Here is an 18,529-nt window from a genome sequence, read left to right on the forward strand (position 1 = left end):
AAAGGACTGGCAAATGGTCCCTCTAACTAGCTAACCAGAGTGACAGATTCAATACTGACAGCAGCACAGGACTTCCGGCATATTAGAATATGCAGGCATCAGTCTTCAAGCTGCACAGGAAACCCTCTTACTGCAGGAAATGAGCATTAGGGTGTGAGCTTTGCTTATGTACTCTCTCTATTGGGGTAGATTCCCTCTGTCAGGCACTGATGTCTACCATCATTATGAAGAAGGATGAAATGGGCTCTTGATCTTGGTTAAATCTCCCTAGGTATCTCTTAGGCTAAGAGAATATGATTGGGAACACAAAAATAGACATGCTGGAGGGAAAGATGGTCAGAGGGTAAAGAGGGTCCGCTGGCATGGCTTGGGAACTGGGGACAAAAGAGTGGGGTTGAAACTCCCCATCAGCCTCTAAGTCTCCAAAACTAGGTTAAATCACGACCACCACCATCACCATCAACAACAATAAATATTACCCAGTAGCTACAGAAAGAGGCACTTTGCCCCGCACAAGAAACATGAAAAACACAATGCTTGCTCAAGGCCTTCTTCTGTTTCTATGGCCTTTGGAAATCTTTTCCTGCCTTCAGTCCTCTCCCTCTGTTTTATCTCCCCCCAACTCAAAAGGCATTTTTTTCCCTCTGCAATACCCAAGGCTAGTTGGGCCAGGCAGCATAATTTCCAGTTCTGGGCTCTAAGGGAGTCATGAGACTTGAGAATAAGAGCATCAGCATGATCATAATACAGTGTGATCAGTATAAAATTCTCCAGGGAAGATTTGGTCAAGAGAAAATGAGAGATGGGTCAGATAAACCCTATGTCCTCTAGGATGGAAAACGAATTGGGAAAGCCTGGTAGTGCATCCTGAGTCAGGCCTCATGGTATGGACCTGGAGATAATACTGGATCACTATGAGCTCTTTGCACAACCCTTCCTAGAGACCCAGGGAGCTTAAAAAAAGGTCAAGTAAACAAAACACAAACATAAATGACAAGGTTATTATGAGGAATAAATGAGATGCTACGTGTCTGTCTCCAAACAGAACAACAAACATTAGTCTCTTTCTTTAATCTTCCATTTATCTTTGGGGAACTAGCTGGGCCTGTGATGGATGGACGGTAACAGTCTGGATCTTCTGGTCCCTACTCGGATGGCCTGGATGGTTAGCTATATTTCTGCTGCTTTTGATATTTTTGGAATTATAAAATTACTTATGCAATTGGAGGCAAAGAATGACAATCTTTAATTCATGGAACTCCGATAATCTTAGTTTGCAGATTACTTTCTATGTGCTAGGCAGTATTCTAAACACTTCACGTCTTAGCTTATTTAGTATTACTGACTTTCTATGTGACTCTATATGTGTCTGTTACATCCGCTAAGTCATTCTTTGTTTTACACTATTATCTGTAAATCTTTACTCAGGAATGACAGAGACATTGCATTACTGAAACAGAGAACAAGTCAAGGCCTTTGTTTAGGAGAGGGAAGCCAGCAACATTGGATATTTTACAGAGGGGGGAAAAAAAGATCTAGGCCCTTGCTCAATTTTGCCCACAAATTGCAACAATTCTGTTGCCAAAGTGAAGCAATAGGTTATGGAGATATTTATTCAATGGAGAGACTTGGCAAAAGCAGAATAAGTTCCACGAAGCTTAAATAACATTAAGGAAATAACAAAACATAATTTAGAAAAGACCATGTAACTGATGCTGTGGCTCACAGACAAAGACCCGAGTCAGATTCCCTACCTGAATGGCCAACCTGAGAGTCATGGCTGCAGATGACAAGAAGGTAGCCTGTGGCTATCAACTATGTAAGGGTTACAGTGCCCACAAATGCCATACATGAGTGGAGGAGCCTGCACGTGAAAGGAGAACATGTAAGTCACTGTTAAGGTCCACGGAGAGTTTGTACTTAAGACGAAGCGTGAACTTGTATGTCCTCCAGCCCCCTTAACGGCTGGCCATTGCTGGCACTCCCTGGGGCTGCCTCCCTGAACTCGGTCCACTAAAAAACAAATTTGCTACAGCCAACTGTGAAATTATAAAACTCTGCTTACTCTTGGGGTGTATAGGTTTTACAGTTTGGTGCCTATGAAAATACCTTTGAAGTGTAAAACATAGACTCCAATGCCTGTTTGGGTATTCTTAATTAGTTTCACAAATTTCAACAATGTGCTCGGCAGTATTCAAGAGACTACACCCCGTATTGTGTTTCTCAGGCAGAAGGGTACGTTCAATGTCATTAGGTATGATCTTCCCCATCAACATTAGAAAAGTCTTCATAAAAAGTAATGAACAGAAGGAATGTTTTGCTTCTCTATCAATAGCAATGTGAAAGCAGTGTGTAACAAAACTCAATGTCAAACATTTCAAACCAACAAGAAAGAGGTGATCACTACTATTTTTTTTTTTTTTTTTTGGTGTGGGAGGAGTCTCCGTGTCCAGGGTGCTTTGGGTTCAAACCTAAATTGGTGTTAGGAGGACATGCTTTTCCTGTTGCTGTTATTGGGAAGTTGCCTGGTGTCACTAAGATATTATGAGTCCAAGAGCCACCTCCTTCAGAGCTGGGTGTTCTAGTTCCCAGAAGAACTAGCAATAGGTAGATAGCAAACAGGGATCCTTTCACTCTGAAACATCTGTGCTTTTGTAGGAAAGCAAAGAACAATCAAGATCTGGTACTTTGGGGAGATTGTTTTTCTATTCCTTATGTGGGGATGAAATCTGGGGAGTTACCCCAGCTACTTTAGAGAACTGATTCATTTGAGGGGAACTCAGAAAACTTACAACCCACTCATTGTATTCAATAACAATATTAAACGTGAAGATGTTTTTTCCCTTATGCTGGCTTTTATCTGGTTCAAGTATTTTGTGTCTTTTCAGCCAATAGTTAAGAGCGGTGGGTCTACTGACCCATCACCAGGGCTCAGGCGGCTCATGCCACTTCTGTCACCACAGATAGGTGGTCTTACGGGCTCCCCTCCAGAACTGGTGTCGAGGAACAACTGACAGGGGAAGGAAGGATTCTGTAATGCTGCTGAAAAGAGAGAAATGTGAAGTCTGGGCCGGGAGCAGACGTCTCACTGCTGTTAATTAACATGCACAGACTTAGGGTCTGACTGCCCCACATTCAGCTCAGCTGTATCTCTCACTCTGCAAGTAGCTTGGCTGGGCCTTTCCAAAGTCTGGGCTAAAACGCCTTTTTAGATTGTAAGGTTCCAAAAATCAGCTATGCTGTCAATTACCATAAAAGCAACTGGTTGGCAGGAACAACTTATTGAACCAGCCAAAAGAGTGTGTTTTAAGACCAGAAAAGAAAAGGAAAGAAAAAAAAGAGGTGCGTAGTTAGGAAAATCTTGGATGCCGTAAAACCCAAACCATGTTAAAACTTAAAGTGGGGCTCTCCTCAGTTTGGACATGTGTTTCCTTATAAAGTTACGTCGAGAAACAATTATATTGAAAACCACTTCTATTGCAATTCGAGATGTGTAAGCACCAAGCTCTGTGGGCAAAGTATCCACTCAATTTTGGTAAGTGCAATTTAGAAATGTATTAGTTCTGATATATATTCCTGAAGTAAAGAGTTATAGTCATAAAAAGAGACAAAAATATAGTCAGATCTGTTTCTCTGAGATTTTTTTCAAATTTAATCAATAAGCCCTAAAGTTAGGAATGCTTAAAAATATTCTGCAAATGTGGAGTAGTAACTCGCACCACTGAAACGTAAATAAAGAATATGAGGATTTAAAAAAATTAAATAATCTAAAAATCATGTACTGTGTATTTCCCTAAATTAAAATGGAGAGGGTCAGAGCTCCAGATGCTTGACAATTGCGTTCCCTGACACTGTGTCCATTTTGGGGCCATTACTGCGAACAGCAGGGTGGACAGCCAGGGTTTGATGTGCTGATCTTGGAGGTCCCAAGAGCCCCCAAGGACACCAGATCAGTTTCTGGAGTTATTTACCTACTTGGAACAACTGAAGTAAAGAACGAGACTCTGGTGAACTGGGCACATGGAAGACCTCGCTCAAGATTACAAAATACTGATGGCTCAAAATCTGCAGGACTTTACATCAAATGGACGGAGCGATCCTTGGGGCCCCCTGCTCCCACTTTCAATGGCCTCTATCTCTCCTTCCCCACATACTAGATCCAGGTGGGGCCACACACACACCGACAGATTGGTTCTACTGTGACTCTAGACTTCGGTCCTTTTATAATTAGCATTAATGGGGCGCCTGGGTGGCTTGGTCAGTTGAGCATCCCATTTCGGCTCAGGTCATGATCTCATAGTTTGTGAGTTCCAGCCCTATGTCAGGCTCTATACTGTCATCTTGGAGCCTGGGGCCTGCTTCGGATTCTGTGTCTCTCTCTCTCTGCCCCTTCCCTGCTCACACACACACACTCTCTCTCTTAAAAATAAAACATTAAAAAGAAATTTTAATTAGTATATGCTGTTTTTCTCTAATAAGAAAGGAATACAGGCTTACTGCAGAAAATCTGGGGAAAATTATACAAGAGAAAAATAAAGGAAATTTAGGGTTAACAAATATAATATTTGGATATATGGCTTTCCAAGTGAGTTTATATATATTTTTAAATATGGGATCATTCTGTACATGTTTGCTCTTTTCCACTGAACTTCTACTTTTGCCTTATACTTTGCTAATAAATAAGGTAATAATCTACCATTCGGCTTTCCCTGATGTGGCAATGTATGGGAAGCGACAAAGATTTCAGCTGCTTGGCCATTTGCTAGCTGGATTTGTCACTCCCTGAGGGGAGTTGCAAAATAGGCAGGGGAGCGCCACTCCCTGTCAGAGGAGAAGCCAGAAGTTCAAAGCTCAACCGCCTGCAGGCAGGGTAGCATCAGCCCCTCAGGCGCTGTGCTAGAACACTTTAGTCTGGTTCCTCTTTTACTCCAGCCTTAATCCCTTAACCCTATTTCCTAGCAACCGACCTAGGTCAGCTGCCTTGTTTTCCCGCCTCGAAACCTTTATAAGATACGGGGTTTTCTCAATAAAGAGAAGAGGCTTGATCGAAAGTGTGTGCTGTCTTTACTCTCTGTGCTCCCCCTTCCTGCCCTTTCTCTCCCTCTCTCAGGAAAAGAACCCGCGACGATTCTCCGCCCTGCTGGCTGGGGCGGGACACGATAGCAATGGTTTTTGTCTGTGAAATAGAAACAGATTGAAAGAATTCAAAATCCAGCTTCATCCAGTTTAAACTTAAATATTGAGGGACTCAAATGTTACACGAAAGGGTTATCTTTAAAATAAACAATCACTAACATTGATTGAATGCTTATTCATATGCCTGCACCATGCCAGGAACCCGAAAACGTTATCTGGTGAACTGCTTACAATAACCCTCTGAAATAGCACCATAGCCCTTATTTACAAATGACACTGCAGCTTAGAGGGGTCCGGAAACTTGCGAAGGACTCAGTTTGGCAGCGGGGCTGGTGAATCTCAGCTGCATATCAGTTGACTCTGAAAGTCATGATTTTAACTCCTGCATTCAATTATTTGACTGCTCTCTGTCGATAAAGCCACCTTCAAAGACTGTGGCAAGGCTTAATGCACTGATTATGTGGAAAGCCTGTGGAATGACAACTTATTAACAACCTATTAAGCACCTTTACTGCTCTTTTTGTTGGCATTTTAGACCAGAGAAGTGCAAAAAGAGACTTTTTTTTTCCTGCCTATAATGTCATCTGTAATATAAAAAAAAATCTGTCCAAATCACGGGGTAGGGACTCCAGGCACCCTTGAGCTCTTCACCATGCTTTAATTAGAGTGACATTTTAATAGATGTGATAGCCTTATAATCGCTCTTCTCTTGCCCGGAGTGTATTACTGCTAAATAAGTCCTAGACAGCTGTGGCTGCATCACTTTTAGAGGAAATTTTTGTGGTTAGCCTCTCTTTGGGGGTAGTCAGAGCTTCTGAATGAGCAATGATAAATCATTCTAAGTAATGTTTGCCTCAATAGGAAGGGAAAAACATTCCCAACAACCTGCAACACTTATCTGTTGATGACTGAGCTGCTTCTTCCAGTTCTACTACAACCAAAAGTGAGTTCTACTTGAACACTTCAGCATGTCCATGACAGGACAATACTGCAGCTGAACTGGGGGCAGTATCAAGAACACTGTTCACTGAGTTTTGAGAACCTCAAGATGGGGGGAGTTTTGAAAGCTTTCCAAATAGAATTAGAATTTTTTTAATGTTTTTTAAATTTATTTTTTGAGAGACAGAGGGAGACAGAGAATAAGCAGGGGAGTGGCAGAGAGAGGGAGACACAGATCTGAGGCAGGCTCCAGGCTCTGAGCTGTCAGCTCAGAGTCCGACGTGGGGCTCAAACCCACAAACTGTGAGATCATGACCTGAGCTGAAGTTGGATACTTAACTGAGTCACCCAGGCAAGTGCCCTTGAATAGTGAGAATTATAAAATGAAACCCACCTCATCTTCATGGGTAGAGTTAGTATTTTTTCCCCTTTTGCAATATGCTAGCTAAATTATTTATCCTGAGGCCTTAAAGAATGAGTGACTTCCAAAATCACTTCAGAGTTTGAAGAAAAATCTTTTCCAAAAATTAAGCCAGTGTTTCCTCCAGCCATGACTTCTACTATCTGGCCAGAGATTCTTTTCCTTCCTGCTACCTCTCATGTGGGCTGGCCCCTCACTATGGCTAATGATGCCCAGATGTCCTGGATCCACAGGATCCCACCTTCGGCTGCCTCTCTGTCAATGCATCATCTCCTCTAACTCCTGCCAGGAAATAAAAATGAGAAACCACACCCCTCTGTTCTGAACCAATCGCGAAGAGCTCCTTGGTCGGGGTGTGGGTAAGATGACATCTCAAAGCTTTCAGGATAAGGTTATATTTCCATCAACAACAACAGAACATCTTTATTGTTCCCGTAGTACCTATGTCTGTGTGTAAACCTATAAAAGTGTTGCCTGGCTCCTTATCAGTCAGGGAGTAGTAGCCTTGATGGCTTTCCGTAGTTCCCTTTGTTACTGTAAAACAGGTATTCTGACCTCATTAGTCTAGGCTGGAGGACTAAAGGTGGGATTTGTAACTTGAAAGTAAGTTTTCAAATAAGCAGAGTGCCACCCAGTTATAATGTCTCAACTTCACTTTCAATCCTTTTCACTAAGTATATTAAATATCCTTGATGCTAAGTTATTCTGCATAATCCCATCTACTAAGATTGCTCCTCTGTGATCTCAAAGGCTCCACCTACCCAAAGTCTAAAACGCTCAGTCTGAAACTTCACTTTGAAGATTAGAATGCAGTCTATGGGGAGGAAATTGTTGGTGAATGACCAGAAAGGGGGTCTGGAAATGTTAAATATTCTCATTTCTATTCTTAGCTCATCGCTATTAACTAGGAGGGTGGTCTGGTGTGAGGCATGGAGGCAGCTTAGTGCAGTGGTTGGAGCCTAGACCCTGGCACTAACGGCAGGAGTTGGATCCCTGCTCTACCACTTACGATCTGTGTGACAGCTGGCCAGCTGCTTGACTTCTCTGTGCTTCAATTTTGTCACCTATAAAATGGGGCTAATAGTGCTAGACTCAGAAGCTTCTTATGTGGACCACATGATTGAATATTTTCTGAAACAGAAGAGAACTTGAGTACGTATAGCAAGCACTATATAAACCCTTATAAAATAATTAAAAATTAACCTCCTTACTCACTTTGCTTTTTATATCTAAGATATGGGGTTGAATGTAGTCACTAGGAAAATTGGCATGGTTCAGAGATTTAATAGGAAAACCATTATATAGGGGCTCCTGTGTGGCTCAGTTGGTTGAGTGTCTGACTCTTGATATTGGCTCAGGTCATTATCTCAGGGTTTGTGGGATCAAGCCTCACATCAGGCTCTTTGCTGACAGCATGGAGTCTGCTTGAGATTTTCTCTCCCCTTCTCTGACCCTATTCCTCTCCCCACCACCCCCCATATTATGCTCTCTCTCTTTCTCAAAATAAATAAATTAATTAGAAAAAAAGAAAACCATTATGGAAGATCAAAATACTTTAACTCAGGGCAAAGCCCATCAGCTCAGATTAATGAATTAAGTGTGCAGAACCTATCATCTTCAAGGATAAAATGGCTTTTCTGATGTAATTTTGTGCCAAACTGCCACAACATGCCAAGACAAAGCATACTGGAGCCACATGAAAGAATAGCTACAAACTTTAAGTGTGTAATGAATTGTGGATCTTCATTTTCTCAAGGGGAATATTGCAGATGCTACCCAAACTGTTTCATCTATGAAAGCTAGGTTTCTAGCCGAAGTCTCAGAAAATGACTTCCTAACAATGCGTGAATAACTTCTGTGTGTGCCTTCGTGTTGCAAGAAGCATTAATTGTTTATAAAAGCACTCCTTTTACATGCAAGTTGGGCTATTAGTTTTAAAACTGTATGGACTTACCAATTCTTAGCTAAACCTTAATTTTGGCCCAAAATCATTCTCTAAATTCTACAATCACACAAGAACGCTTTCTCCCAAGATCAATTTTATAGCTGCCACACTGTAGTTCTAGAAGGTTGACTTGTTTAATGAATATATTGCTGCACAGTATTAGGTTATGAAGCAATTATATGTGTTTCTTCAGCAAAAAGAAATGGAAAATATGCATTTGTAATGATCTAGGAACTGGCGGGAGAGTCTGACTTCATCGATGTATTTTCAAGCTCTTCAGTATTTCTGAAAACCCATCAAAAAGGATATTTCCTTTGATATATGAACCATAGTGTATCTTTGAATTGGCTCACATTTTTGCCATGCTTTTCAAATTCCTCAAATTACCATCTCCAGAAATGGCACTGGAGACCAGGAGACCTTGCTGTTAAACCTGTCTGACTGCATTAACACCAGAAATGACACAGTAAAAGAGATGACGTTCACAAACTTCTTGGATCTTTCCGAGGAGTAGCAAATGACAGCTTCTCTACTCACAGTTCATCTGCTGTATTTATTAATAGAAAAGAAACATATTTTAGACATAAGATGAACAGTATTACCAGCCCTTCTACTTTTCAAATACATTTCAATGTTCTTAATATACTTAAAATGTTAAAACTGTACTTGGCATATCAGCATTCTATGTTCACACATTTCTACATTTGAAGGTTCTGTGATTTTCTGTTTTTCATTTCAGAAACAGTCACTTAAAGTCTAAAGTGAAATGAAGATTGGGAAGATTTTTGCCGACGATATTGAAGGACATGAGAATTTATAAAAGGAAGTAGACATAGGGCACCTGGGTGGCTCAGTTGGCTAAGTGTTGGACTTTGGTTCAGGTCATGATCTCCTAGTTTGTGAGTTCAAGCTCCATGTTGGGCTCTGTGCTGACAGCTCAGAGCCCGGAGCTTGCTTTAGATTCTGTGTCTCACTCTCTCTCTACCCCTCCCCCACTCATGCTCTCACATGCACTCTCTCTCTCTTCTTTCAAAATTGAATAAACATTTTAAAAAATTTTTAAAAAGGAAGTAAGCATAAGGGGGAGGTAAAATTCCTTCCCATGCCGTGGCTGTGGTTGGACTTCTGAGAGTACTTCCAGTCTAGAGGTCTTTTGATAACCTGTTTTGACCAAGAGCATATCAAATACCCCCCACCCTTCACCTTAAATCTTGCCAGAGGTATCCACTCTAAATTTTGTTCAGGAATCTACATCCTAGGGCAGATGTTAAATTCCAGTGGCATACAGATCCTAACCTACTATTATCACCTAAATTTAGAATACAAGTGAATCCTAGGAAAAAAGTGGGGGATAAATTGCTGAATATGAATAAGTTGATCTGTTTGAGGGAGGAACAAAAACATTTGATGGATCAAAACCCACCTTTTTGTAATAATTTGTTGAAGCACAAGATGTGTCCTAGGACTATAGGACTCATAAGGTATGTGACCTTGGGTAAGTTATTTATGCATACTGAATCTAAGTGTCTTCACCTAAAGCATGGGGGTAATAGTAACACCTACTTCCCCATGGGGTTGCTGTGAGGATTAAATGAGGTAGTGAGTGTTAAACTCTTGGAACAGTGCCTGATCCAAAGGAAAGGCTTTGGTGTCACTATTCCTGAAGTGAAGAAGAGCCACTTGTCAGTCATTCTTCACCAGTCATAGGGCTACTCCAAATTCCATGGAGATGCTAAGCCCCATATATAGGGCTTCCACTACCACATCTCAGCCTCTAACCCATCTTCTTGAGATGCTGTAAAACAGAGGATAAAATACACAAGGGAACTTCTCAAAAGGGCAGGCTTGATCCCCTGTCTGAGACTGTGATTCTGTAGGTCACAGGGATGCCAGGGGGTGTGCCTTTGAATGAGCTCTGCAGGTGTTCTAATGCAGATGGAGAAAAGGGCTGCCCCTGGAGAAAACTGCCCTGGAGCTTTAGAAGTGGCAAATTCCTAGCAACTGGAATTCCTGGGAGTTCACTCAAGTGTAGCAGCATAAGGCAAATTTCTTTGGTAGTTTTTAAAAATCATTATGGATTTTTGGTGTTCTAATACGGGTCAAATAACAAGGCTGTATTCAAACAAACCAAGTTCTTGATTCTACCTTCATGTGAATAGGAGATACAACATTTTTGTTGGAAAATATTGTTCAGAAATGGGCACTCCAGCTTCAGAACTACTTTTTGATTGCTTTTGCTCAAATATGAATATAATAACACTAAAAATGACTTTTTAAAGATTTCTTGTTTTTTTATTTTAAGGTAATCTCTACACTCAATTGAGGCTCAAACCACTAACCCAAGATTAAAAGTCATATGCTCCACTGACTGAGCCAGTCAGGTGGCCCCCAAATACCTTTTTTTGGGGGGGGGATAAAACACTTCACTTTACTTGCATTGCTTTCCCCAGTTACTATAATTTTTATTCGTTTTAATGTTTATTTATTTTTGAGAGAAAGAGAGAGCAGGGGAGGGGCTGAGAGAGAGGGAGACACAGAAACTGAAGTAGAGAGCACCGACATGGTGCTTGAACTTGTGAACCATGAGATCATGACCTGAGCTGAAGTCCGACACTTCACCGACTAAGCCACCCAAGTGTCCCCCTAGTTTTATTAATTTTAATATGCTATGACATATAATTAAGGGATAGTCATTACAAATACAAACTTGAGAATAAAGAAACCAAAGATTTTAACTGTAATATATTACAGAATACTTCAGAATAATCAAATCATCCTTTCTTCTAATTGGAAAAGCGATGGTAACAATATACTGTTATAAGACCTGTGTTTTCTGTTTTGAAAATAAACATGTTGGCACAGCTTTATATTGCAGTGATGGTGGGGCCTTTTATTTTTGTAACTCTTTTATTTTTTTTATATTTCCTTTGGGAAAATAGGGTGACAGTTAGTAATCCACATAAGGTCATCAAAAACTAATTATTCAACCTAACATCGAATTTTTCTTTCTAGGGTAGGATAATAAGCTTTTTAAAACTAAAGTAAACTTAGTTTCTGCTGCCTTTAGTAGAATGTTTTATTCAGGCCTGTCTCAAAAAGAAAGGAGCATTGTTTTATTATACATCAACTCAGTGATGAGGTTTTACAAACAGCTTTTGGCTATTTTTAATGTTATTTTTACAACAACACTGAGATATAGCTAGAGCTATATGATCTCTAAAAAGGAACATGAGTAAGGGGTACAGAACCACCATGAACAAGGATAGGGGGTACAGAACCACATGCACCAAGGCCCAAATCCCTAAAATTGAATGCAGTGGTTATAATGTTGAATACAGTTCTGAAGAAGGATTGAGAGGGAGAGAGAGAATCCCAAGCAGGCTCTGGGCAGGGCTCAATCACAAGGACCATGGGATCATGGCCTGAGCCAATATAAGGTTATAAACTCAACCAACTAAGCCACCTGGATACTCCTAAATCAATTTTAAACAAAAGAGAGAGAGAGGAAGGGAAAGGCAGAAAGTTGCACAAAAAAGAAAAGAAAGTAAAAGTTACATTTCCAGAACAAACTAGACCCACTTATCCACTCTCTTGTTTCTCACCAGAAATACACTATACATTCTTAAAAAATAATTTAAAAATTATTCAATTTTAAATTTTCTCCAGACACCCAGAAATAGATGGTAAATGGGCAATGAGGAAAAGATAGTCATTATTGTCTTGAATCAAAGTATTGTATAAAAGAGCCTGGCTCTCATATATAAGAGTAAACAAACTAAACATTTTCATCATGAAAGCATAAAAAAATTGCCCTTTTTTGGGGGGCGGGGAGGCTAATAAGATCCAGGAAAATTATACATTCCTTGTAAGATTCCCAAACTCTTGTAGGTATGTGGCCTTCCCCCTCCCTAATAGGATTTGGTAGTTCTAGTCATTTTCCTATTCTCAGGAGGTGGAAGCAAGAGGGGTTGGTATTCAAGGGCAGACTACAAGAAACCAGCATTGTTCATGACATCCATTATTTCAGATGCACACCCAGTTAATTCCCAGCTTGAGAGCACTACTTTCATGCATACAGTCTGCACGTGGGTCCAAAGCCAAGGTTTCTGAGGCATCTACTGAGCACAGGAGGAGAAACCATCCTTCCGAAGCCACCCACAGTGGGGGCTGAACAAAAGTTACAAAACACACGTGAAGAAGTGAGCCACAGTTTTGGGCCTCTGGGCAGCACTTAGTTTCACAGCCCTCAGTGTCAGATGAGAACTGGAGGTGAGAAGGTAGAGTTGGCCAGTAAGGGATTTTAGAAGAAGCATTTCTCTCATTTTCCAAATCTGAAGTAGCTGGATACATTTTCCAGTTGATTTTCAGCCTCCTTTAGGAAGTTTATAAAAGCCATTCTCTATGATAGACAGTTTATTAGACAACATAATATATTGATTCTTACTTGGACAAGAAGATGACCAAGAATACTCTCAAAGTGAAAGAAACAAGAAATTTGAGTTGATTTCTAGGAGCTTATAGGAGAAGAATAAAGAAATGAAAGATGAACAGTGATGAAGAGCCCTAGGGGACTATGCATTTAACTGGTCACGTGACTAATCACTATAATAATAAAAATAATTGGAAGGCCTAGGAAAAGCAGAAAGTGGCCCCAGAAATAGAAAAAAGATCATTTTTATACTGGAGTAAAGAGGAAGTAATGGCAGTTGCATGGGGCAAGCCTTGGAAGCATCCATCAAAACGCTGCTTTAGAAATGGGAGTCAGAGTTTATGATTAATTGAAGAATTTTTCAAATGGAATTCCACGTTAACTTTAGCAGTCTTAGAGGCACAAATAAGAGAATAACGAGTTAGCTGCTTTAGGGGGATTCATGCCTTTGTTCCGGTTTACCATGAATTAAGTACACCTGTTCCCCGCTAATCTGTGCAAACTGTGAAAGGTGCAATCACTTAACCACATTTGATTCCCTCAAAAGTAAGATACACTGTGTGTAGATTTGGAAGCAGAGAGGCTGGGGTCTGAATTCCAGTTATGCTGCATATTATCATGTGGCATGGGGCAAGTTACCTAATCTCTCTGCGCTTCTTTTTTCTCATCTGCAAAATAGATACAAAACAATAGGTACTAACCAATGAGGACTACTGTAGAAATTAGAAATAATCACTATAAGACACAAGGCACCCCATAATACTCAATATATAGCAGCTACAATTACTCCACAATTGGAAATAGGCTCTTTCTAATGGCAGCAACCTTTAATGAACGTTGAAGATTGACCTTGAAAGGAAGCAGATAAAAAGTAACATAACAACTTGAAATAGTTTCTGTATTTGAATCATCTAAGCTAGGTCAAGGGCAGCCATGTTATGTCTATGATGCTCTAGTGTGGAGAATTCTCAAAGGAGCAAGGCTGCCTATTATGAAGGCTTCAGTTTTGCAATGGCTTAGAGAATATCACTTCAGTTGCTCTAGTAGCCATAATATGCAAAACATGTGCAGGGAATCTTGGGTGAGAGAGAATGAGCATACCAAGGCAAATTCCAGGATTATGTCAGCAACCGGTCTCCTGCTGCTCATTTTGGGGTTGGGCCATGCAACAGGTATTGGACCAGAGGTTTTCACGTGTCACCATTCAATCATATACCTATGTTGGAGTGTTTACTCTTAATTGCCTGGAAAGAGTTTTAAATGTGAAGGCCCTTACTCAAGATAGAATATAGCACTTGAATTTGGGGACACAACTTTGGAAATTCCCAATTCTTATAAGCTACTTTTCTAATAATAATTTGTTAGTAAGAATTTTCTATAAACATCTAACTAGCTTCTATACCTGTCTTTTTCACAAGGAATAAAATAACTACTTAAATAACATTTAAAAGATGTTAATTGTATCACTGCTTTATCTTAAACAACTGTATTTGATATCCTGAAATTCTTAATTGATTGGAGAAACAATATATAATTTCAAATACTCATGATATTTTACAAAGAGACTGATAATTATTAAAAGTTCTTTCCACTGCATGTCAGAATGGGAGGAATACTTGACTTCTCCTAAATTTTTTTGCCATCTTTGGATGGCTGGCATTTGATAAAGAATGTATAACCACATTATAGTGAATCTAAATTCATCCAGGTGAAACCAAATCATCTTTTTGTGTCAAAGGGAAAATTATACTTTGTACAAATCATTTTATCTCTCCACCTCCTGCCCCCTGCCTTTCTTGGGGCATAATTAAGGGTCAAGTCAAGTTAACACAATTCAGGTGATGATAATATTTATTGAGCATTTTGGAAGTCATAAACGTGCAATTTATCCCATTTCCTTTTTATGTGCATATATCATCTACCCCATTTTATAATGTGGCAACTGAGACTCAGAAAAAATGACTGACAGGTCCAAGGTGAAATTGCTAGTAAACAGTAAGGTTAGTACTAGAAGCCAGATCTTTTAATGTTCAGTGCAACAGAATTTGCTCTTCTCCAAGTTCTTAATTTCCTTTATTTACTTATTCATAAGTCCATGGTTTATGCAGCAAACATTTACTGTCTGTATCTTATATGCCAGGCACTATTGTAGGCCTTAGAAATACAGACCACAAATGGATCTCATCCCTAAGCAACTCATACTTTGAAAAATAAATGGCAACAACTCCTTGTGGGAAGTGCTGTGGGAGCAAGGGTGGGAGGAAGCAAGGTTGGGGGTGGGGTTGTGAAAGGAGAAGATAGCCTTGGGCAGCAGGCAGAAGCCTCCATTCATGCCAGCATGCCCAACCAATAAATGCCAAGTCCTGGGAAAGATGGGAGAGCACAGGCTTGAGGCAGAGTCGAACAGGAGTTACTCAGGTGAAGAAAATGGGGAAAAGCATCCTAAGGAAAGGGAAGGGTTGGCTGTGTGAAAGCACAATGTCATGATGTTGTATGGCTCCTTTGGGAAACTCTTTTTGGTGCAGCTGAAACAAATGAGGCATGAGACAGGGCAGTAGGGAAACAAACCAAGAGAGATTAGCAGAGGCCAGGCACTGAGGGGCTCATGGGTTTGCGTGCCAAGATAAAGAATGTGAGTTCTACCCTGAAAGGTATGGGAAATGAGTAAGGGATATTTAGCAGTGGTATGATGAGATCTGGGTCTTAGAAAGCTCCTTCTTGCCCTAGTGGAAGACTAGATTGGAGGAGCCAGGCAGGATCATGGCAGGGACCTAAGGCAGAAGTGAGGAGTCCTGGAATTAAGGAGGTGGCAGTGGGGATGGCAAGCCAAGATTTGAGACATAGGGGCAAACTTGTTGAATGACTAGGTGGGTGTCGAAATGGGAGGCAGGAGTCTGAGATGTCCCTTAAATTTCTGTCTGGGGTGGGCAGAGATGACATTCTCTGAGTCAGGGAAGAAAGGCAGAGAAGCAAATTTCCCTCTGGAGGAGGCAGGCCGTGATATGTTTGATTTTGACATGATGAGGGTGTGAGATGCGTTAACGACCTTCAAGTGTGGATGTTGACGTATTCTGAGAGCTGTATGGTGCCACCCTCAACGTAAAAGAGAAAACTGTGTTTCTGGATTACTTCTAGGAATATTTTCTACTCAAAACATTTATTTTAGCATGGAAATTCATCAACATATAGGAAAAGCAGGCATACAAATAAGTAAGGATGGGTCTCATATGAATCTGAATGCAGAATAACATTTTAGCACATAGATCTAAATATTTTCCCTTATGCTCCATTAATATTATTCAAATATATGATTTTAAAAAGTGTGTAAAATACAGACTTGAAAGATGAATTATTTAAAAAATCTTTATTAGTCCCACACCTCTAAGATACACTGCATTTACTCTGAGAAGGAAATGTACACCCGAAGGGGGAAGGGGAAAAAATAGTTTCCTTAAGTGAAGGAATGGGAAGAACAGAGGATCTGTCTGGCCGCTAGCCAGTGAGAGAATATTGAAAAAGCTAGACGTTTCAAGATAAATCTCCACTAATCCATCTTTTACCAAAGTTCTCACTTAAAATCCACTTTTTGACATGAAATATTTAATAGGAACTTATTTTAGCCACAAAGCGCCTTTTAAAAATATAATATTGGACCCCATACTAGGCTAAAAGAAGAAAGTATTAGGTGACTGAAAAGAAACTTGCATTTAAAAAAAAGGGGGGGGGGGAGAAGGGAAGCCTAAAGCAGTTAATGAGGGTTTCTATTGAAAACTGAAAGTTTAATGACAACACAGTTTCTTCGCTGTTGAGGACAGATGCTTCTATAGAATGGATAAATCAATAAAGTTCATTTTCTCGTGGAATCTGGAACCACAATTTCAATCTGTTGAAATGGCACAAAGACAAAGAACAAAGGACGAATAAACACAAAAAGGTTTTCTTTTCGCAAGAAGCTCCATTTAATCGGCTTCCACCCCGGCAGCTTATACTCAGTTCCCTGACAGGGACCAAGTCCCTCAGGAAGGTGGCTTTTTGTTGGGTGCATCCATGATATTCATTTGTCTTGCATTGAAAAATTAGAACATAATAAGCTTCTAATCATCACTTGTTAATTCAAAACAAAATGAATTCTTTTTTTTTTCCATTGAAAGCAGATTGTAGTAAAAAAGCAGCATTCTCCAAGGTCATATGTTGTTGGCAAAGCTCAAAATAAAAAACCTTGTAGTCCAACTTGCTTATGTTCAGCTGTGTTTACTTAGACTTAACAAGACAAAGTCTGCCTCTGATTATACTATTATGCTGCGCAGTCATCTGCCCACAGATAAATAGATATTACACAAACTTTTGGAGAGAATGACTTTTGGCCTCCATAATTTTGGAATAATTTACTATGTACCTTCAACTTAAAACACCAAAATGATCCACAATGTGTTTTTGGGAATAAAACATAAATATTTCATTTTACAAAGGGAGCCGTCTCCATGACCTTTATGGATTTTAGGTGATTTACTAACAAATATGGTACTGGTTTGGAAGGTGTGGGGTAGCTCTGCAACAGGCAGTTTGAGGCAACATTTATTTCAGTCTTTTCAATAACCATCAAGATTTCAAGGAATTTCTGTAAACACACTGTCACTTAAAGAAAATAACTTTCCATCAACTTTTGCAACAAGTCTCCAGAACAGAACATGCATACAAAAATAAGAGTTAACTAAATTATTTCCAGAGACTGCATCTTGGAGTCATGTTTATACTATCGGTAGAAAGCAAAAGCTCAATGTTTTACTACCATATCTTACCCTAAACGCACAATTTTGCTTTTGGAGTAATGTAAACCATTTCCACAGCATACAGCCTGTTCCTGATTACCTAAGAATTGATTCTGGCCCATCATATTTACTTTGCTTGCTGTTGTATTTACATAACAAAAGGTATACATACATTCCTCTCCAAACTAAGACTGTTCTGAAGTGGAAGTACTTATTATATTCCCCAGCTATCAGTCAATAAACCAATCAATCAACAGATCATTAGTGCATTTTGCTAACAGCTGGTAAGACAGTAGTGAACAAGAGGGACATGGTTCTGCCTTATGAAATTTATCTAATGAGAAAAATGATAAATGGAACACATGCTCACTTTCTGGGTTGCTCAGTTTAATTTACATAATAGTGAAGAGTTTTCCTTCACTGAAATGGATATATTTTCCACCCTGACTCTTGTTTTATTATTGAATGACTTAGGGCTGGAGCCCTTCATTCGGAGCGAGTGGTGGTCTGTTAAGGGCCCTGAGGATTCTGTTGTGTCAGCTCAGGCCATGTCTGTAAAAGGCTGAGATTTTCACTGATTCATATAATGCTTTCTATTTTGGCTTTTATTCCAATTTACTAAATATGCTCATCAAAACTTGGTGATTTGATGAGCAAATTTAGTAAATTTGCAAAGGGAACAAATGTAAAGGATGGTGCTGCCACAGTTTTACCAACTGCCACTAAAATTTAATAAGCAAAGATTTCCAAAAGCCTTTCCCTCTAAAGGGCCGAATTGATCCATGTACTTTAGGGAACGTTCCTCCATTGTCTTCTTTTACTGACTTTGAGATTCACAAAAGATTTTATGTATGTGTGTGTGTGTATATATATATATATATATATATATA

General features: G+C 39.8%; 1 protein-coding gene across 2 annotated transcripts in view; it reads right to left on the reverse strand.

The window, feature by feature from the left end:
- The window catches only part of MKX (mohawk homeobox), a 65,771-nt gene that overhangs the window by 3,169 nt on the left and 44,073 nt on the right, over positions 1-18,529 (reverse strand). The gene's annotated exons all lie outside the window — the stretch shown is intronic.

The sequence above is a fragment of the Suricata suricatta genome, chromosome 10, assembly GCF_006229205.1.
Source record: "Suricata suricatta isolate VVHF042 chromosome 10, meerkat_22Aug2017_6uvM2_HiC, whole genome shotgun sequence".
In the NCBI taxonomy this organism is placed as follows: Eukaryota; Metazoa; Chordata; class Mammalia; order Carnivora; family Herpestidae; genus Suricata; species Suricata suricatta.